A 23,488-nucleotide genomic window follows, 5' to 3' on the forward strand; every position below is an offset into this window, starting at 1 on the left:
GTATTGCGTCATACTTATAGCGCCACCTATTGGTGAAACAGGAAGTCCTCATAACTCCTCCATACATTATCCAATTCGTCCGATATATCTCACGCTTCATGACGGTTCTGTCCTGAACACATCTATGTGTCAGTATTGCGTCATACTTATAGCGCCACCTATTGGTGAAACAGGAAGTCCTCATAACTCCTCCATACATTATCCGATTTGTCCGATTTATCTCACGCTTCATGACGGTTCTGTCCTGAACACATCTATGTGTCAGTATTGCGTCATACTTATAGCGCCACCTATTGGTGAAACAGGAAGTCCTCATAACTCCTGCATACATCATCCGATTTGCACCAAATTGCTGACGCTTCATGAAGGTCCCCTTCTGAACACATCTATGCGTCGGTATTGAGTTACACTTACAGCGCCACCTACTGGTGAAACAGTAAGTACTCATAACTCCTACATACATTATCCGATTTACTCCAAATTGCTCATGCTTGATGAAGGTCGCATCTTGAACACATCTGTAGGTCAGTATTGCGTCATACCTACAGCGCCACCTACTGCTTACAGGAAGTCCTCATAACTCCTACATACTTTGTCCGATTTACACAACATTTCTCACGCTTCATCAAGTTACTGTCCTGAACACATCTATGCGTCGGTATTGAGTCACGCTTAGAGCGCCACCTACTGGTGACAGGAAGTTTCTGTCAGTACTGGACACCGAAATAGCACACCCTTTAACGGCGCCACACCCCGACCCGCGTGGGGTGCGAGGGCCCGCTCACTGCTGCTCGCAGCACTAGTTATTATTCTTCTCCTTCTTCTCCTTCTTCTCCTTTACTCCAAACAAATGCCTTTTAGGCGGCCTGAACATCGATGAAAACGGATGAAACTTTGCAGATACGTCAGTCCCGGTGAAAAATTTGATAATTCATGGGTGACGGAAATGGGCGTGGCAAAACGGCTCAAGAGCGCCCCCTGGAAAGTTTAAAATGGCGAGCCCCACCTTTCAGTTTGATGTAGGCTAACGAAATTCGGTGGGCATATGTATTTCATCGAGCCACACTTAAATGTCTCTTGGAGCTATACCCAACATGCAACAGGAAGTCCGCCATTTTGCTCTTAATGTGCCATTTTGTCCTTGTTTTGACCATTTCCATGCCTCGTACTTCGACGAACTCCTCCTACAGATTTCATCCGATCAACTTCATATCGGGTCAGCTTCATCTTAAGACCTTTGTGATCAAAAGTTATCAAAAAAATTGAGTTTTCACCAAACACCCTTGCCGTGGCGCCCTGCCAAAGTTTGACATTTCGCCATAAAACACGAAGTCCTCATAACTCCTCCATACATTATCCAATTTGTCCGATATATCTCACGCTTCATGACGGTTCTGTCCTGAACACATCTATGTGTCAGTATTGCGTCATACTTATAGCGCCACCTATTGGTGAAACAGGAAGTCCTCATAACTCCTCCATACATTATCCAATTTGTCCGATATATCTCACGCTTCATGACGGTTCTGTCCTGAACACATCTATGTGTCAGTATTGCGTCATACTTATAGCGCCACCTATTGGTGAAACAGGAAGTCCTCATAACTCCTCCATACATTATCCAATTTGTCCGATATATCTCACGCTTCATGACGGTTCTGTCCTGAACACATCTATGTGTCAGTATTGCGTCATACTTATAGCGCCACCTATTGGTGAAACAGGAAGTACTCATAACTCCTCCATACATTATCCAATTTGTCCGATATATCTCACGATTCATGACGGTTCTGTCCTGAACACATCTATGTGTCAGTATTGCGTCATACTTATAGCGCCACCTATTGGTGAAACAGGAAGTCCTCATAACTCCTCCATACATTATCCAATTTGTCCGATATATCTCACGCTTCATGACGGTTCTGTCCTGAACACATCTATGTGTCAGTATTGCGTCATACGTATAGCGCCACCTATTGGTGAAACAGGAAGTCCTCATAACTCCTGCATACATCATCCGATTTGCACCAAATTGCTGATGCTTCATGAAGGTGGCCTTCTGAACCCATCTATGTGTCGGTATTGAGTCACACTTACAGCGCCACCTACTGGTGAAACAGGAAGTCCTCATAACTCCTACATACTTTGTCCGATTTACACAACATTTCTCACGCTTCATCAAGGTACTGTCCTGAACACATCTATGCGTCGGTATTGAGTCACGCTTAGAGCGCTACCTACTGGTGACAGGAAGTTTCTGTCAGTACTGGACACCGAAATAGCACACCCTTTAACGGCGCCACACCCCGACCCGCGTGGGGTGCGAAGGCCCGCTCACTGCTGCTCGTTATTAGGGCCCGAGCACTGGCGGTGCGAGGCCCTATTGAAACTCGAAGGATTATTATTATTCTTCTTCTCCTTCTTCTTCTCCTTTACTCCAAACAAATGCCTTTTAGGCGGCCTGAACATCGATGAAAACGGATGAAACTTTGCAGATACGTCAGTCCCGGTGAAAAATTTGATAATTCATGGGTGACGGAAATGGGCGTGGCAAAACGGCTCAAGAGCGCCCCCTGGAAAGTTTAAAATGGCGAGCCCCACCTTTCAGTTTGATGTAGGCTAACGAAATTCGGTGGGCATATGTATTTCATCGAGCCACACTTAAATGTCTCTTGGAGCTATACCCAACATGCAACAGGAAGTCCGCCATTTTGCTCTTAATGTGCCATTTTGTCCTTGTTTTGACCATTTCCATGCCTCGTACTTCGACGAACTCCTCCTACAGATTTCATCCGATCAACTTCATATCGGGTCATCTTCATCTTAAGACCTTTGTGATCAAAAGTTATCAAAAAAATTGAGTTTTCACCAAACACCCTTGCCGTGGCGCCCCGCCAAAGTTTGACATTTCGCCATAAAACACGAAGTCCTCATAACTCCTCCATACATTATTCAATTTGTCCGATATATCTCACGCTTCATGACGGTTCTGTCCTGAACACATCTATGTGTCAGTATTGCGTCATACTTATAGCGCCACCTATTGGTGAAACAGGAAGTCCTCATAACTCCTCCATACATTATCCAATTTGTCCGATATATCTCACGCTTCATGACGGTTCTGTCCTGAACACATTTATGTGTCAGTATTGCGTCATACTTATAGCGCCACCTATTGGTGAAACAGGAAGTCCTCATAACTCCTCCATACATTATCCAATTTGTCCGATATATCTCACGCTTCATGACGGTTCTGTCCTGAACACATCTATGTTTCAGTATTGCGTCATACTTATAGCGCCAACTATTGGTGAAACAGGAAGTCCTCATAACTCCTCCATACATTATCCAATTTGTCCGATATATCTCACGCTTCATGACGGTTCTGTCCTGAACACATCTATGTTTCAGTATTGCGTCATACTTATAGCGCCACCTATTGGTGAAACAGGAAGTCCTCATAACTCCTCCATACATTATCCAATTTGTCCGATATATCTCACGCTTAATGACGGTTCTGTCCTGAACACCATCTATGTTTCAGTATTGCGTCATACTTATAGCGCCACCTATTGGTGAAACAGGAAGTCCTCATAACTCCTGCATACATCATAGGATTTGCTCCAAATTGCTGACGCTTCATGAAGGTCACCTTCTGAACACATCTATGCGTCGGTATTGAGTTACACTTACAGCGCCACCTACTGGTGAAACAGGAAGTACTCATAACTCCTACATACATTATCCGATTTACTCCAAATTGCTCATGCTTGATGAAGGTCGCATCTTGAACACATCTGTAGGTCAGTATTGCGTCATACCTACAGCGCCACCTACTGCTTACAGGAAGTCCTCATAACTCCTACATACTTTGTCCGATTTACACAACATTTCTCACGCTTCATCAAGGTACTGTCCTGAACACATCTATGCGTCGGTATTGAGTCACGCTTAGAGCGCCACCTACTGGTGACAGGAAGTTTCTGTCAGTACTGGACACCGAAATAGCACACCCTTTAACGGCGCCACACCCCGACGCGCGTGGGGTGCGAGGGCCCGCTCACTGCTGCTCGCAGCCCTAGTTATTATTAGGGCCCGAGCACTGGCGGTGCGAGGCCCTATTGAAACTCGAAGGATTATTAGGGCCCGAGCACTGGCGGTGCGAGGCCCTATTGTATTTCGAAGGATTATTATTATTCTCCCTTCTCCTTCTCCTTCTCCTTCTCCTTCTTCCAAAACAAATGCCTTTTTGGCGGCCTAAACATCGATGAAAACGGATGAAACTTTGAAGATACGTCAGTACCGGTGAAAAATTTGATAATTCATGGGTGACAGAAATGGGCGTGGCAAAACGGCTCAAGAGCGCCCCCTGGAAAATTTAAAATGGCGAGCCCCACCTTTCAGTTTGATGTAGGCGAACGAAATTCGGTGGGCATATGTAGTTCATCGAGACACACTAAAATGTCTCTTTGACCTATACCCAACATCCAACAGGAAGTCAGCCATTTTGCTTTTAATGTGACATTTTGTCCTTGTTTTTACCATTTCCATGTCTCGTACTTCAACGAACTCCTCCTACAGATTTCATCCGATCAACTTCATATTCGGTCAGCTTCATCTTAAGACCTTTGTGATCAAAAGTTATCAAAAAAATTGAGTTTTCACCATACACCCTTCCCGTGGCGCCCCGCCAAAGTTTGACATTTCGCCATAAAACACGAAGTCCTCATAACTCCTCCATACATTATCCGATTTGTCCGATATATCTCACGCTTCATGACGGTTCTGTCCTGAACACATCTATGTGTCAGTATTGCGTCATACTTATAGCGCCACCTATTGGTGAAACAGGAAGTCCCCATAACTCCTCCATACATTATCCGATTTGTCCGATATATCTCACGCTTCATGACGGTTCTGTCCTGAACACATCTATGTGTCAGTATTGCGTCATACTTATAGCGCCACCTATTGGTGAAACAGGAAGTCCTCATTACTCCTCCATACATTATCCAATTTGTCCGATATATCTCACGCTTCATGACGGTTCTGTCCTGAACACATCTATGTTTCAGTATTGCGTCATACTTATAGCGCCACCTATTGGTGAAACAGGAAGTCCTCATAACTCCTCCATACATTATCCAATTTGTCCGATATAGCTCACGCTTCATGACGGTTCTGTCCTGAACACATCTATGTGTCAGTATTGCATCATACGTATAGCGCCACCTATTGGTGAAACAGGAAGTCCTCATAACTCCTGCATACATCATCCGACTTGCAACAAATTGCTGACGCTTCATGAAGGTGGTCTTCTGAACCCATCTATGTGTCGGTATTGAGTCACACTTACAGCGCCACCTACTGGTGAAACAGGAAGTCCTCATAACTCCTACATACGTTATCCGATTAACTCAACATTTCTCACGCTTCATCAAGGTACCGTCCTGAACACATCTATGCTTCGGTATTGATTCACGCCTAGAGCGCCACCTACTGGTGACAGGAAGTTTCTCTCAGTACTGCACACCGAAATAGCACAGCCTTTAACGGCGCAGCACCCCGACACGCGTGGGGTGCGAGGGCCCGCTCACTGCTGCTCGCAGCACTAGTTCTACCTTCTTGTTCTTCTTCTTCTTCTTCTTCTTTACTCCAAACAAATGCCTTTTAGGCGGCCTGAACATCGATGAAAACGGATGAAACTTTGCAGATACGTCAGTCCCGGTGAAAAATTTGATAATTCATGGGTGACGGAAATGGGCGTGGCAAAACGGCTCAAGAGCGCCCCCTGGAAAGTTTCAAATGGCGAGCCCCACCTTTCAGTTTGATGTAGGCGAACGAAATTCGGAGGGCATATGTATTTCATCGAGCCACACTTAAATGTCTCTTGGAGCTATACCCAACATGCAACAGGAAGTCCGCCATTTTGCTCTTAATGTGCCATTTTGTCCTTGTTTTGACCATTTCCATGCCTCGTACTTCGACGAACTCCTCCTACAGATTTCATCCGATCAACTTCATATCGGGTCAGCTTCATCTTAAGACCTTTGTGATCAAAAGTTATCAAAAAAATTGAGTTTTCACCAAACACCCTTGCCGTGGCGCCCCGCCAAAGTTTGACATTTCGCCATAAAACACGAAGTCCTCATAACTCCTCCATACATTATTCAATTTGTCCGATATATGTCACGTTTCATGACGGTTCTGTCCTGAACACATCTATGTGTCAGTATTGCGTCATACTTATAGCGCCACCTATTGGTGAAACAGTACGTCCTCATAACTCCTCCATACATTATCCGATTTGTCCGATATGTCTCACGCTTCATGACGGTTCTGTCCTGAACACATCTATGTGTCAGTATTGCGTCATACTTATAGCGCCACCTATTGGTGAAACAGGAAGTCCTCATAACTCCTCCATACATTATCCAATTTGTCCGATATATCTCACGCTTCATGACGGTTCTGTCCTGAACACATCTATGTGTCAGTATTGCGTCATACTTATAGCGCCACCTATTGGTGAAACAGGAAGTCCTCATAACTCCTCCATACATTATCCAATTTGTCCGATATATCTCACGCTTCATGACGGTTCTGTCCTGAACACATCTATGTGTCAGTATTGCGTCATACTTATAGCGCCACCTATTGGTGAAACAGGAAGTCCTCATAACTCCTCCATACATTATCCAATTTGTCCGATATATCTCACGCTTCATGACGGTTCTGTCCTGAACACATCTATGTGTCAGTATTGCGTCATACTTATAGCGCCACCTATTGGTGAAACAGGAAGTCCTCATTACTCCTCCATACATTATCCAATTTGTCCGATATATCTCACGCTTCATGACGGTTCTGTCCTCAACACATCTATGTTTCAGTATTGCGTCATACTTATAGCGCCACCTATTGGTGAAACAGGAAGTCCTCATAACTCCTCCATACATTATCCAATTTGTCCGATATAGCTCACGCTTCATGACGGTTCTGTCCTGAACACATCTATGTGTCAGTATTGCGTCATACGTATAGCACCACCTATTGGTGAAACAGGAAGTCCTCATAACTCCTGCATACATCATCCGACTTGCAACAAATTGCTGACGCTTCATGAAGGTGGTCTTCTGAACCCATCTATGGTCGGTATTGAGTCACACTTACAGCGCCACCTACTGGTGAAACAGGAAGTCCTCATAACTCCTACATACGTTATCCGATTTACTCAACATTTCCCACGCTTCATCAAGGTACCGTCCTGAACACATCTATGCTTCGGTATTGAGTCACACCTAGAGCGCCACCTACTGGTGACAGGAATTTTCTCTCAATATTGCACACCGAAATAGCACAGCCTTTAACGGCGCAGCATCCCGACACGCGTGGGGTGCGAGGGCCCGCTCACTGCTGCTCGCAGCACTAGTTATTATTATTATTCTCCTTCTTCCAAAACAAATGCCTTTTAGGCGGCCTAAACATCGATGAAAACGGATGAAACTTTGCAGATACGTCAGTCCCGGTGAAAAATGTGATAATTCACGGGTGACAGAAATGGGCGTGGCAAAACGGCTCAAGAGCGCCCCCTGGAAAGTTTAAAACGGCGAGCCCCACCTTTCAGTTTGATGTAGATGAACGAAATTCGGTGGGCATATGTATTTCATCGAGCCACACTAAAATGTCTCTTGGAGCTATACCCAACATGCAACAGGAAGTCCGCCATTTTGCTCTTAATGTGCCATTTTGTCCTTGTTTTGACCATTTCCATGCCTCGTACTTCGACGAACTCCTCCTACAGATTTCATCCGATCAACTTCATATCGAGTCAGCTTCATCTTAAGGCCTTTGTGATCAAAAGTTATCAAAAAAATTGAGTTTTCACCAAACACCCTTGCCGTGGCGCCCCGCCAAAGTTTGACATTTCGCCATAAAACACGAAGTCCTCATAACTCCTCCATACATTATCCAATTTGTCCGATATATCTCACGCTTCATGACGGTTCTGTCCTGAACACATCTATGTGTCAGTATTGCGTCATACTTATAGCGCCACCTATTGGTGAAACAGGAAGTCCTCATAACTCCTCCATACATTATCCAATTTGTCCGATATATCTCACGCTTCATGACGGTTCTGTCCTGAACACATCTATGTGTCAGTATTGCGTCATACTTATAGCGCCACCTATTGGTGAAACAGGAAGTCCTCATAACTCCTCCATACATTATCCGATTTGTCCGATATATCTCACGCTTCATGACGGTTCTGTCCTGAACACATCTATGTGTCAGTATTGCGTCATACTTATAGCGCCACCTATTGGTGAAACAGGAAGTCCTCATAACTCCTCCATACATTATCCGATTTGTCCGATTTATCTCACGCTTCATGACGGTTCTGTCCTGAACACATCTATGTGTCAGTATTGCGTCATACTTATAGCGCCACCTATTGGTGAAACAGGAAGTCCTCATAACTCCTGCATACATCATCCGATTTGCACCAAATTGCTGACGCTTCATGAAGGTCACCTTCTGATCACATCTATGCGTCGGTATTGAGATACACTTACAGCGCCACCTACTGGTGAAACAGGAAGTACTCATAACTCCTACATACATTATCCGATTTACTCCAAATTGCTCATGCTTGATGAAGGTCGCATCTTGAACACATCTGTAGGTCAGTATTGCGTCATACCTACAGCGCCACCTACTGCTTACAGGAAGTCCTCATAACTCCTACATACTTTGTCCGATTTACACAACATTTCTCACGCTTCATCAAGGTACCGTCCTGAACACATCTATGCATCGGTATTGAGTCACGCTTAGAGCGCCACCTACTGGTGACAGGAAGTTTCTGTCAGTACTGGACACCGAAATAGCACACCCTTTAACGGCGCCACACCCCGACCGGCATGGGGTGCGAGGGCCCGCTCACTGCTGCTCGCAGCACTAGTTATTTACAATGTTTAAAGAAGCAGAAATAACTCCGGTATAGGGCGTCGACTCGCACCATATGCCTCTCGCTCAGTTTGCTGTCCAAATTCTTCACGAAGGACACAATAACTGTGGGAAACGTATTAAATGGTCTTCATTAATGTAGGCCTACACATATATAATACCCAACTGTTCCATTTTCACAGCTCAAGTGTTTAAAAAGTGCCGATGTGACGATGGTTCTCAACCATCGTATTTTTCTATCAACCATTGGCGATGGACGATGATATCGTCCATCGGCCCAACCCTACTTGGCACATTCATTTTCCACTCTGGCGAGGAGCTCTTGTGCTTGCCTCACGTGGTTAGATATCAGGCTGATGTCGTCGGCGCAGTCCAGGTCTGTTAGCACTACAGAGGGAAATCTTTTCGACCTTCTAGGGGTTATAGTGAAGCCGAGATCCTCCTCTCTTCTCTGGATTACCTGCCTCAGTGCGTAGTCCAGGACTATTATAAAGAGGATGGGTGCGGGGGTATCCCCTTGTAACACTCCCGCCATGATGTCAAAATCCTCACTGTTGCCGTCCAGAGTCACATCCCTTGTCCTTGTGTTAAAATACATTATCCCTATGGCCTGAAGTAAATTGGAGGGAGCACCATAGGCCTTAAGGATTTTCATCATGATACTGTGTATTAGGGCTGGGGATCGATTAGAATTTCAAGAATCGATTCGATTCCGATTCACAAGGTTAAAAATCGATTATCACGATTCAATTTGATTCGATTCGGTTAGTGTTATTAAAACCGTTTTTTTTTTTTAGCTGCAACCTTAATTACATGACTGCCAGGTTATGCAACACATCAATACTAGGGCTGGGTATCGATACTGATTTCCCAAAATGAATGAATCATTGAATGAATTAATGAACTATTCATTCCTTAATGTATTCATTCATTCATTAAATAAAAGATTGATTTTGGGATTCATGAATCGATTTAGAATCATTTGATTCAGAATTGATTCAGATTCGATTAATCGATTTTTTAAACCCAGCCCTGCTGTGTATTGAGTCAAATGCCTTTTTGAAATTAATAAAGCACAGCACCGCTGTTATGTTGTTCTTTTTTACCTCCACAATTATCCTCCTTAGGGCCAAGATCTGAGTTACTGTGGACCTCCCCTCTCGAAAGCCATTGTGGTTCTCTCTCAAGTGTGGGTCGATGGCGCTCCGCATCCTGTCAAGTATCATGCGGTTGTACATCTTTGCAATGATACAGGTCAGGCTGATGCCGCAGTAGTTGTCCGGCTTTGAGAGATCCCCAACTTTAGGCACTGGGATGATGTTGGAGAGAGACCATATATCAGACTTATTATTTTTCCTTAGGGAATGGTTGCAGATGTCCAGAGTGAGGTGATCAAGGTCGCAGTTCTTAAAGACCTCTGAGGGATTGCCATCTGGCCCAGCACTATTTCCCTGCTTCAGAGTGGATTTCACCCTGGCGAGCTCTGCAGCTGTAAAGGGGACATCGTCAATATTGAGATTTTTGAGGACCGCAGGTATCTCCTCCTCTGCTTCCTCCACTGTCGGGTGGGTGCCTAGGAGGTTCCTGAAGTGAGCAAACCAAGTGTTCACCCTCTCCACTGGGCTGTTGCCTGCAACTTGGCCTTCCTTTGCCCTCTTTCTTCCACTCATCTTGTTAATGACCTTCCAGGCCTCCTCTCTGATCTTATCGTAGGTGTTGAAGGGCTGTTGCTTAGCCTCATTCATTGCCAACAGGCTCTCCATAGTCTTCTCTTGGCCAAGACGTCGGCGAGCCTTCTCAACTTTTTCCCATGCCGCTACAACCTCCGGATGCCTGGACCTTGGGGAAGCTCTGGTGCTCTCCACCACTGGCACACACTCCCTGGTTGCCTCCACATGTGCTGCTACAAACCGATCGCACATTGCATTAGGATCTTCCTCCACGTCCAGCAGTTGAAAGCGAATTCTCACCTCCACTGTAAATCTGGACTGGAAATCCGGTCTAAACCTTCCAGTCATGCAGGGTCTTCAGGTTTAGCTTAGTCAAGGTCAACTTTATTCATATAGGACATTTAAAAGCAACCGAAGTTGCACCAAAGTGCTTTACAGTATAAATAAAATAAAAACAGACAATACATACAAACAATACTGAATATAAAAGTGCACAATTTAAAACTACAGTCATACCAGGGCCAGGGATGTATGGCTTAACTAGCCTCAGAAAGCCAGTGAAAACAGGTGAGTCTTAAGCTATGATTAAAAAATGTCTAGCTTAAGCTCAGCCTCACACTCATGGAAACCACTTGGTGGTCTGAGCCCAGTGCTGAACGTGCTGTAAGGTTCTGCATTGGTGACTGAGTTCCTCCACTTGCGCCTTACCAATATGTAGTCTAGCTGTCTAAACAATAGGGGTGTTACGATTCCACTAAGACACAATCCGATCTGATTCCGATTCCTGGGGTCACGATCCAATTCCAGAATTGATTCTCGATTCCAACGATTCTCGATTCCAGAATCTAGAATCGTTTCTCAATTCTCAGTGGATCTACAAAGATGGATTTTAGGATCTACTCCAGTCCACTGTGCGCCAAGAAGGCGGAATATAGCAGATTAGGTGTATAACATTATGTAGTTTCATATTGTAATAGCACACAAAGGCAAGTCTAAGACAAAAAAGTTCAAAAGTATTAATGGCATGCTGAACTTGACATTCAACCTCTCAAGTAAGTCATGAACTTTAAACTTCCAGTTTTTCTCTATTCAGTCAGTGACCATGCTGAACTTTAATACAACTCTTTAAGTATTTCTCAATTCAGTTAGTTTGCTGAACTTAGGAGCCTTTCACACCTATGTTGTTTAGTCCGGACTTTCAGACTTTACAGTTTGATCCGAACCAAATTCACAGGTGTGAAACCTCCTGGACCACAGTGCGCGGATCAAAGACACGGTCTTTGGTCCGACCTCAAGAGGTGGTCTTGGCTCGAACCAAGGTTCGCTGCTGCCTAATGTGAAATCAAAGGTTCGCACTTTCGGATCAAAAAGACGTGCGTGCATCTACAAACCAATCACTGTCAAATATAGGGAGACGCACCCCCATGCAAGCGATGACAACAATGTAGGTCTGCCATCAAAAATCCTTTGGTCCCTGGTGTGAAAGCAAAAGTTATGGAACTAATCAATAAAAAAAACAAATGTGAAAGCACCAAACGGGATTCTGGTTCAGACCTTGGTCTAGACCAGGGGTATTCAATAGGGCTGTCAAAAGTGCCATGAAATTGAGTTCAAATAATATTCGAATTTATATGTTTTTTTGTTTTTTTTTGATTTTTCATGAATATAATAGCCCAATAAAATAAAATAATAAAATAAAATAATAAAAAGTGCTGTCAAGGAAAACAGTTGTAATGCAAAAAATAAAAAGGCAGTTAAATTAATAAAATTGGAACGGTTAGGCTAGCTGCCTTTTTCATTTATCAGAAGAACCTTGCCTCTTTCAAAAATAAAATCGCAATTCTTGCAGATGATATGAGCCATGTCAAGCTCCTTCTTGCCTGAGAGAGAGTAGAAGCCCCAACGTGTCCAAATGCCTGCCTTCAGCTGTGACGGGGCAGGCTGTATTCCTTGCTTGTCCTCGTTTCCCATGATTTTCAGCAACTAGCGTTCCATGCGACACCATACCAGATAAACTTTCAAAGTAGGGATGTCAATTTTAGGCATTTATCTTATCGATAATTGGTAATATTAACGATCAGTTAATCGATTAATTCAATAAAAATGCTATAATAATATTAATAATAATAATAAAAATCGTTTTTGTTCCTCAATCCGTTTTATTATTTTCTCATCAACATTCCTCAATCAGTTTTATTCCTTTCTCAACATTAGGAATTAGGTTATTAAAATGAAAATAAAACATTAACTTAACATTCCTCCAAAATGAACTTGGTTAATAAGGAAAAACTGTAACGAATTATTCTGTTATTTTAACAAAATCTGCACATCTGACATTTAGTGGCCTACTTGTTCTTGTTAAGGAAGATTAGCATGTCAACGTGTTCGGGTGTGAGTTCTATTAATACATCCATGGTCGGGAGCAGAGCCTGGTAGCAAGCAGTCCAGCGTTAGAAAATACCCTCACAGATGGCACTGATGTCGCGGGAATGCAGAGGTACTGGCGTGCTAACTGTGTCAATCTGGGGAATCTCGTGGCGTTAACGTTCCACCAGTCATCCGGATTTGTATCCAGTTGTGGGGGCATGTCGCGTACAAAGTTCTCAACCTCCATGTCGCCAATAGCAGGAGCGGTTTGTTTAGAGGACACTTTGAGCTACAAAGAAAGCTAAATTGTTATCACCAAACGTTGTCTGGTTATATACATTTACAGTTTTTGTGGCGTTGTCGCCTCAGAGTGTGCATAGCCACTTCCACTAAACTTTCACTTTCTTTTTACATACCGGTAGGCCTCTTTAATTTGTTTTGTTGGATGACACAGGGCATATTTTTTGGTTTGTGCAACGTTTTTGCAATAAAAGTTCTGAAATTAAGTGATTATGTCCATGAGAGTTTAATTTTAAGAAATAAAGGCCTGCCTCTAATATAGGCCTACCTCCAATAAAGGCCTGGGGCTCTCTGCAGCTCAGTAAATAAAGGCCCTGGCCACTATTAGAGGATTTACAGTACACAATCCTATATCAAGTAAAATCCCATTATCGAGTAACTCCTTAACGATCAATTTCGATTTTAGATTAATTGATTGCATGTATTTCAAAGTAGAGGTAAATTTGCTAAGTAACTGTTGTGAACGTTTGAGCTACTTGTTTTTTTCAAGTTAATGCTAGAGCTACGCTGCTAACGTTAACATAGCCTTTACTAGCCACACTGCCTAACCACACACGCTCTGCTGCAACGACAACCCGGAAAGGGCGAACGGCGGTGGTGAAACAACGCAGAGGAGGGAAGGGGAGAGAGAGAGGAAAAAAAAGAAGAATTGATTCTTCGGAGATGGGAATCGATCCAGGAATCATGGCATTAAGAATCACGATCCTTTCAAGAATCAATTCTTTGGAGCACCCCTACTAAAAATACCGGAAGCCCGGTCCTGGAAGGTCTGTCTCTTTCCTCTTCTTTTCTGGAACAAGGTGTTAGCAGCCAATAGCTCATGTTCCGTCAGAAGGGTCGCAAGAAGTTTGCCGTTTCGGTTTGTTGCATCGTAGTACATGAAGCGTATCTTCTGGTCCAAGCCTTGCATTGAAATCAAATCTCCCAGAATTGAAAGGAAGTTGTGTGCTGTATCGGCAGATTTTGCTACTCTAAGGTCCTCGTAGAACCTCTCCACTTCCTCGACTGGAGCCACGTTGTTGGTGGGTGAGTACACAGCCATGATGGTAGTGACCGAGTTGCCGTCAAACTCTGCTATAACGATCCTTTTGAACCCGAATGAGAGCCTTACGCGCGCGGGAGCTCAGCATTAGTCCCACACCACCTGTCGTTGCCTGGGCCTCATTGCGTCATGCAGTCGAGGTGACGAACGAGCTCCTTCCCACTCTGCTGTACATGATTGGGTCTGAGTTCCGGTTTACTCTCCGGTTCTCCTGGACACCCAGAATCTCCACTCCACACTCCTTGGCACAGCGTGCAAGTTCCGCCAACCTTGCATCCTCCCTCACTGTGCAAGCGTTGTAGTGGAAACAACTTGAAAGATTGGAGAACCAGTTCTTGCTAGTTGAGAATTTTGTTGTACAATCATTTCATCATGTTTGTAGGTAGCCATTTGCTCCAAACATAGTCTATAGCCTACTCCACAAGGAAGTCTCGAAAGTGCACTATGCCATTGCTTGTTCAAACTCCTGCACGGTCACGTTCAAACCTTAATACCATTTCATAGATTGTTGTCAAAATAAACACGATGTGTCCAAATCGGAGCATCCCTACATAACACAACAACACACAAAATCTGTTTATACCGTAAAAATTGAGGTATGGTTACGGCTACTTTTACCGCTTCATACTGTATAACAAAGCAACACATTGAACACTATCAATGGACAAAATGTCCTCACATTTAGGCAAACAGAATACCTGAAATAAATATATGAGTAACCCATATTCAAATAGTGAATTCTTACAATTATTAGGGTCAGGGTTGTGGTTTCAGAGAATGACAAACAAAGGGGATAGACAAAAATGTAGAAAAACTTGGATAAAGGTGAGATACAAGCAGGCTGTACATGAGGCTACTTTGTAACGTTTTAAGGTTACTTATGATCATATACAATGGCTCAGATCAAAACGTTGACAAAACTAGCACTTTTGAGAAAGTCGGATAATTGCTCTACCACCGTTTTGGTCATACAATGGATGACTTGAAACATGTTAAACTCTCGATTTCAAAGACAAGAAGCTCACTGAGGGGGTAATTGGTGTTCTGACATCAAATTCAAGTATGAATCCTGTAGGGTTTTATTGATCATTTTATGAAATCCATTGACTTGTTGATGCGATCGTTGTAGATGTGTAGATCAATCCGCAGAGGGGATTCAGGAAGCGGAACTACTTACGCTAGCTATTGTTATTGTTTATGTTGCTAGGCTACCTAGTTTGCGGAAGTTTACACATGTATGTGCTGCGACTAAATAGTTCTATGCTAAATATTTTAAAAAGCCTTTCCAGATGAACTAGAATCTTACTTTATGGCGAATCACATGTCAGAACGCAAACTAACACCTCGGTGAGTTTATTGTCTTTGAAATGTTTTAAGTTTAACATGTTTTTGAATGATTTTTCAAGGTGCCCACCCACATTCATTGTATGACCAATACGGTGGTAGAGCAATTATCAGACTTTCTCAAAAGTGCTAGTTTTGTCAACGTTTTGATCTGAACCATTGGATATGATCATAAGTAACCTTAAAACAGGGATAAACATGCTTTCCCCTTTACTACTCCTTTAAGTGGAGTCTTTTCATTTGAGCCGCTAACCATATTTTATTCTGTGCATAAATCTTCCATTAATTTGGGTGAAATAGTAGGCCTAGTAATATCAATATTAAAATAACCCACTGGGCTTGGAAAAATACTGATGCTGACAATTACAAAATAAACTATTTTATTTCATTTGAGAAGAAGTGCAGCACTTTGGGTTTTATTTTTCTCCCCAACAATGAAAACGATTTTAGAGAGATCTTAATTGACTGTGATGGACGCCCCCTCTAAAGCAAAATATCCACAATAGCATATTATCAAGGGCAGATCACGAGATTCCGTTCAAATATCCATATAGCTAACGTTAGCTCTTGGAAAACCACCTCAAGTGTGATAATTGTAGAAAGATGGTAGAACCTTTGCTCACCATTTTAATGTTCGCTTTAGATCACATTCCGATTCTGATCAGAGCCATTATAGCTAGCCATCACCCTGTATCACTGCACCCGTTCGCGTAAGTAATAGGCGTGGAATGTGGCACTTACGAATGTAAGCCCTAAAAATATCAATAAGCCGTCGTTTTAACACTCTTATTTGCAGCGAGTATATTGTGTTTGCTCTGATATCTACACACGTTAACGTTAGCAATAACGTTAGAGGCATGCTAGCTACATACTAGAATACTTCTACTAGCTACCCTTCTATATAGCTAGCACTAGTTAACGTTAGGCTATGTTGTAGCAAACGTTAGCAAACGAAGACTTATTTTGTGTCGAATTCACTTACCAGTAAGGTCCGATTCTTTAAAATATACTTCGAAACCTCTCCTTTATTGTATTACATAGTTAACTGTTGCAACAGCTATCGTTTTGTTAGCATCCATTGTGGGAAACTAGCTAGCTACGGCACGCCAAAGCACATAGTCAAAATTGGGTAAATTCGTTTTGTTGCACCAGACGATTTGGTGAATCATGTGATGTAATATAATGCCAATCCGGCGCTTTGGAAAGCGTTGTAGGGTCTAATCATGGAGGGTATACTATTCATTTGATATCAGATATTTCACAAAATTAAATTAAGAGTCACTGGTCTATGGAAACTCTCATTTTGAAAATGGACTCAAACATAGAGAGCAAACAGTCCAGGCAACACATCCTGCCAAATTATCATGTATAATAAAATAATATTGTAGGAATTCCGAAAAAGAATAACAGCAAAGTCTCTACACTCGCGGTGTGCCTTGTATTAGCCTACAACACCACAAACTCTACAAACTACAAATGGTGTTATGCCATTTTCTGCACCCCCGCCACCAAACGCACCCCCTGAGCGCGCGCGGTTACTACCAGACATCCTGCAGCTGTACAACGATAAACGATATAATCTTCTTTGTGGGTGTTCATCAAAGTTGGAAAATGATCTGACGTCTATGATTCGAACATTTATGGTAAACTCATCTTCTGTAAACGGAGCTTGGATTTGCAATACATTGGCATAGCCTACATCCACCAGTGCACTGTAAACGTAGCCTGGATTAGCAATATATTGGCATATATGCACCAAATACACTGTGAACGTAGCACGTTCTTCTCAATCAATCAATAAATCAATCATCAAACTTCATGTGTATAGCATATAGGCTACACGGAGGCAACACAATGCGCTTCACAAAAATGGGGGTGGGGATATAGACTAGCCTATACTTAGCCTGTAATTATTGAGACTCCGTAACACTGACAATTTTCGATATCTGATACATTTTCACAAGCCTTTAATTTAAAAAGCGATGGCGATGCCTATATGAGCCCATGTCAGAACAAGTAGGCTACTCGGTCTAGGTTCCCATTCATCCTCGATCAGTTCAACTTAAGTCGTTTTCCCAGGCGTGATAATAGCACAAAAGGCCATTCACGTCTGAGAGTAGGCTATGTGATAGATTCGAGAAATAACTAATTTATTCTAATCTAGAATGGATTTCTGCGGCAGAACGAATTGCCTTCAAAAACACCAGAGTTCGCCCTCGGAATTGACAAATCGCCTAGGCTACCAAGGAAATAGTCTACTTCTGAGTTTAATAAAACATAGCCTACATGTTCATATCATAGACGCCAAATCATTTTCCAACATTGATGAACATCCACAAAGATTATATAGGTTTTATATCATTGTAGGCTACAACTTCAGGAAGCATGAAATCAATGTCTAGTAGTATCCGCGCGCGCTCCAGTGCGAGGGAGTGCATTTGGTGGCGAGGGTGCAAAAAATGGCATACCCCCGGAACCCCATTAGAACCGTGCGTGGATTTAGTGCGACAGAACAAAAAGCTCCGTCCACATGAGGGTGAATATGCACTTTTCCTGAACGGCATACGGAAAAATAATATATGGCCATATATTCAGATACAATATATTGCATATACGTAGCCTACATATATGGGTATAGCACATATCCTAGCATGTATTTTAGAATACATGAGCACATATGTGACATATTCCAGAATACATAAGAAATGTATGTTTTAATATATTTAAATATGTTGCACTTATATCTCCATATATAAACATATTTCTAATTAACATTTCTAATTAACATATTTAACATAAAAGTGTGACGTGTATGTGTATTTATATATTATAGGACTGCATATGTTACATATATCGTCTATATGTGCAATGCATGTCTTGTTTATATATGAGGACTGCATGTCTATACTAGGGATGCACGATATATTTGCATTCATATCGGTATCGGACGATGGTAGTTGTTTTTTAATATTGTATCTGTCCGATGTGCAAAACCGGGCCGATGTGAACAGTAGATAACTATTTCTGTCTAGCTGCTGTTGTGTGTAGTTGTTGAGAGGAAACAATGCGGTAAATCTATGGTTTATCGGCTTTTCCGAATGTTTTGGAAATATAGACAGTGTTTCCATGTGTTTTTCAGTATGTCTATGATTTGATTATCATAGAAACTTGTTTTTATACAGATCATATATACCCTTTAAGTAGAAAAGAAAGATGCTTTTTATCCATTTAATTTAATGCTTTATTTAATGGTTAGTTTGCCATAAAACGTGTGGTCAAACGTGTGGACTCTAAACAGATCCTGTGGACTCCTCCTGTCTCCTGCAGGCCACCCTGTAGCAGGTCCAGGAGAACCTCCCAAGTCCTCGGCCAAAGTCCACCGTCCACAACTCGTGACTAGCTCCTTCCCACTCTGTCGTCAGCTGTCCCTTTCCAGTCAACCCCACCCCTTTTTACCCATGGCTCTCTGCTTTCTGTTTCCCCACCTCTGCTTTGTGGCATTCTCTATGAGCCTATTCTGCTAAGTGCTTACTGTGCTTTGTTATATGATTCACTTAAATATCATATTAGAGACTACCATGTAGGCACCTTCTCTGTAACTATTTGTGCACTCTACTGTTAGTCATGTCTCTCTTATGAAGTATTTAGCCCATGTTTACTGCTCTGTATGGTCTTACCCAATAGCCATTTTCCAGGAGCTTGCTTGATCGTCTCATTGAGAGAGGTCAGAAGAATTTTTACAGCTCACTTTTCTGGCCCTCGGGTGAAACTGTTTTTTTTGCTTCCCTCTGGAATATGTAGGGGTGGGTCCTAGGCCCACCCCCCCCCCCCCCTTCTTCAGTATTGGTCTGTCTTGGAAGAATGTTGATACTGATATTTCCCTTTCATTAACTATGAACAGATGTGGCAATCCACAAAAGAACCTTTACCATAACACTCCATTTGCACAGTTGTACTGGCGCTGTCATGCCAAATAGTGGCTTTCTAATAACATTTTGTGAAAATTTTTGGTTGCTAGCTATCAACATATAATATCAACATTTCAAATTAAATTGAATGAAAATCATATCTATAGAATAAAAAATCTTGTCCATGAAAGCTAGATGGGGAGCTTGTCTAAACCTAATGCTAGCATTAGATAGCTAGCTAACGTTAGCTCCCAACTAGCTAACTTTTGTGGACAAGACTTTCCAATTCTATACATATTTTTCATTCAAATTTAATTAGAAACGTTTAGATATGTTTACTGTCATCCGTGACAAGTTAGCTGGCGAGCTAGCAACAAAAATGGTCAAGAAAAGAAGGCGGCCACTTGTTTGTCCAATATTTGCTACCATTGAGTAATGTTAGCTAAGTTAGCTAGCACTAGCATTGTCTGGTGCTAGTCAACGATGACATAATGCTAGTCCTACTGTGTCTATAGCTAGTGTTAGATAACTGCTGATGTGCTAGCTGACAATAAACATGAGTTACATTATTAGTAACCTGTCTGAGGAGTCCATCATTGGTCCATGTTACAATGATGTCAGAAGTGGGATGGGCTCCTCTATTAAAACTAAGAAATTAGGAGGGCGAAGCGATATTGTGGCGGAGACTGTGTCCCGGCACTTAAGCAGTCTTCCCGATGGGAGCAGTGTTGCGCATACTCGGATAGGTGGAGAGTCAACCTGGGATTCTCCATTCAGGATTCTGACTAAGCCAAAGGTCGGAGGGCGTATCGGAACGGCCAAGACAGCCGGGGGGTGGATCGAACAAATGTCCGAGGAAATCGCGACTCTTGAGGTGGAGATCAGGAGACTGGTCACCCCTCCGGGCGAGAGCAGCGCAACGTGGACTCAGAGAGGTGGAGACCTGTGCCAACCACTGAGTCAGGTAGACATGCTGGGTACTGTCACCCATGGGGGCGGTGTCCCGGGGGCAAGGAAAAGCCTTACCTTTGCAGGCCTCCATTGGAGCGTTCCTGCTGCAACCAGACCTACCCCTGGGACCCGCTGGACCAACCAGACCTTCTGGACCTCCCAGACCTTCCGGACTTCCCAGACCTTCTAGACCAGGGGTGTCAAACTCAAATACACAGTGGGCCAAAATTTTTAACTTGAACAAAGTCGCGGGCCAACATTGAACAAATGAAAATTTTAATATGGACCCAAACAAGTTTTGCTTTAACATTGAATATGCACTTATCACTTTTGCTTTTGGTGCGCATCAATGGTGTGCACTAACATATGTGAATACGCCCTCTGACACAAGTGTTGGTGGTCCATCTGCTCAGTAGAGAAGCTTGTAAAACCCTGACTGTCCTACAGCCAGGCAGACAGACAGACAGCCGGCATGCAGACAGACAGCCAGGCAGACAGGCCGGCAAGAAGGCAGACAGGATTGAATGAACAGGAACAGAGCAAACACAGCGGCCGGCTGGGTCAACACAGGTGTCTCTATCACAGTGAGACGTTACATAACGTAAAGCTTCTGTTTTCAGCCTTTCTTTACGCCATTTTTAAGAAGGGGTAACACGGTTACAGTTGTAGTATGAGATTTCTATGACTTCTGTCACAGAAGAGAGGGCGTTTCTGGGTCGTGTCTTGATTGACGCGCCAAAACAACAGCAGAGCATTATGGGATTTGTAGTATTAGCGGTGAATGCGCTGTATAATACTGGCGGGCCAGCTCTAGTAGTCATTTGGTATTGCCTCGCGGGCCAAATATAATTACACTGCGGGCCAAATTTGGCCTGCGGGCCAGAGTTTCAGAGCGATCACCAGTCGCTTATCAGCCTCCGAGACCAGCTCCACTCAAGGAAGAGGCGAACCCAGGAGAAGTTGGGGACTCTAGCATCCGACATCCACCGCCTTGTGAACCGGGCATACGCTGACATGCCCCCGTCGGTCTCACAGTGCCTCGTCTTGGACTACTTCCTGCGCAGCCTACAGCCCCTTCCCCTCCGGCAACAAGTGCAACTCGCCAAGCCAGCTACGATCGAAGAGGCCTTACGGACTGCAGAGGAAGTGGAGGCCATCCTAGCCAAAGAGGGAACGGCTAACATAACCCTGGCCCCATGCCATCAAGTATGGTCCCTACAGGAGGGCAAAGAGGAATGTCCCAGGCCTGTGCAGGCAGCCCGGATAGAGGGGCCCCTCTTGTGCTGGGGCAGTGGACAACCAGGGCACCGAATACGGGAATGTGAACATGCCAGAGTCCGCTCCCGACCACGACAGAGACCTCCCTACCAGCCAAGACGAGAGAACACCCCCCAAGCACCAGCCACAACCACCCCCGCGTGGGGAAACGAGCAAGGGTTAGCCTAGATGGGGATAGCCCGGCCCATGAATTACCCCCACCACATCACCATCCTCCAGTCGTTGGACGGGTTGGCCTGGGCCTCAGCCTCCATGTCCCCTGCAAGCTTAATGGTAAAGATTGTGTGTTGGTGTTGTCTTGGTGGACACTGGAGCTACTATTAGCGTGGTGCGACCAGGAGTCCTGGGAAGAGAGATAAAGTGGGCACTTGCGGGGATCAGGATGGAGACTGTCACAGGCCAGAGTGCTGTCATCAAGGGGAGGGGTGGATTAGCCCTGGAGATGGGTGACACAACAGTGCGGCAGGACTTTTGGCTGGCAGACATACGGGAAGACTCCATCCTGGGCCTGGATGCCCTGGGGGTCATGGGTGCCATGATACGGGCGGCTGGACCCCAGTTGGAGGTAGGCAGGCATGTGCTGGGGGCCCCTACATGCCACCAGGTACCCAGGGGCAGTGGAAGTGAATCCCACCTCCGGCGCAAGCCCCCAAATCCTTGGGCGGATGTCCCGCCTGAAACAGCCGCTGCCCTGGAGGAGCTATTCCAGCGGAGCGCGTAAGGCTTAAGCCTAGAAGAGAGAGAGAGCAACTGCGAAGTCTCCTGGTGGAATACAGACACCTCTTCGCCTCAAGTGACCTGGAGTGCGGACGCACCAGTCTAGTGCAGCATCACATAGACACTGCTCAGTGTGCTACTAACCGTTTTCTGCCTCCCCTAGTGCCTCTCTCTCTCTCTCCTACCTTCTAACCAGGTCCAGTGGATGCCCCACTGTCGCCCGCAGACCACCCTGAGTCCGATAGATACCCCCGTGTCAGCTGTGGATGTCGTAGTATTTAGTTAACACACACACACGTACACACAGACACACATCAGTCCACATCCGGCTTAGGCCTGGACCTGATGCTCTTAGCCTTTCTTGCTCTGAAAATTTTATTTAATGTAATTTATTGCTCTATAAATGTTCTTAGCCATTAGACAAATATATTCCAAGAGCTTGCTCTAGGTTGCCTGTTTTAATATCTGTGTTGCTTTTATGGCTCTGTGTGCTACTAACCCTGTTCTGCCTTCCCTCTCCCTAGTGCCTCTCTCTCTCCCTCATATCTTCTAACCAGGTCCAGTGGATGCCCCACTGTCACCAGCAGACCTCCCGGAGTCCGATAGATACCCCTGTGTCTGCTGTGGATGTCGTAGCATTTAGTTAACACACACACACGTACACACAGACATACACCAGCACACTTCCGGCTTTTAGGCCTGGGCCATAGCAAACACATACCAGTATTTGCCATGTCTCTCCTATGATGCTTTTTTAGCCTCTCTTACTCTGAAATGTAATTTAATGTAATGTATTGCTTTATAAATGTTCTTAGCCAGTAGACAAACATACTCCTGGAGCTTGCTCGACCGCCTTGTTGAGAGGGGTCAGGGAAGAATTTTTATTTGATATGATTACTGTTTTTTTGCTTCCCTCTGGAATATGTAGAGGTGGGTTG

The 23,488-nt window shown here is 44.0% G+C and overlaps 1 protein-coding gene across 1 annotated transcript in view; it reads right to left on the minus strand.

The window, feature by feature from the left end:
• The window catches only part of LOC311312308 (uncharacterized protein), a 40,587-nt gene extending 23,791 nt beyond the window's left edge, over positions 1-16,796 (minus strand). The window contains exon 1 of the mRNA XM_084442230.1: positions 16,679-16,796. The gene's annotated coding sequence lies outside the window, so the exon portion shown is untranslated. The remainder of the gene's footprint in view (positions 1-16,678) is intronic.
• Positions 16,797-23,488: the final 6,692 nt, after the last annotated feature.

This window comes from Borostomias antarcticus (genome assembly GCF_949987555.1).
Source record: "Borostomias antarcticus genome assembly, chromosome: 8".
In the NCBI taxonomy this organism is placed as follows: Eukaryota; Metazoa; Chordata; class Actinopteri; order Stomiiformes; family Stomiidae; genus Borostomias; species Borostomias antarcticus.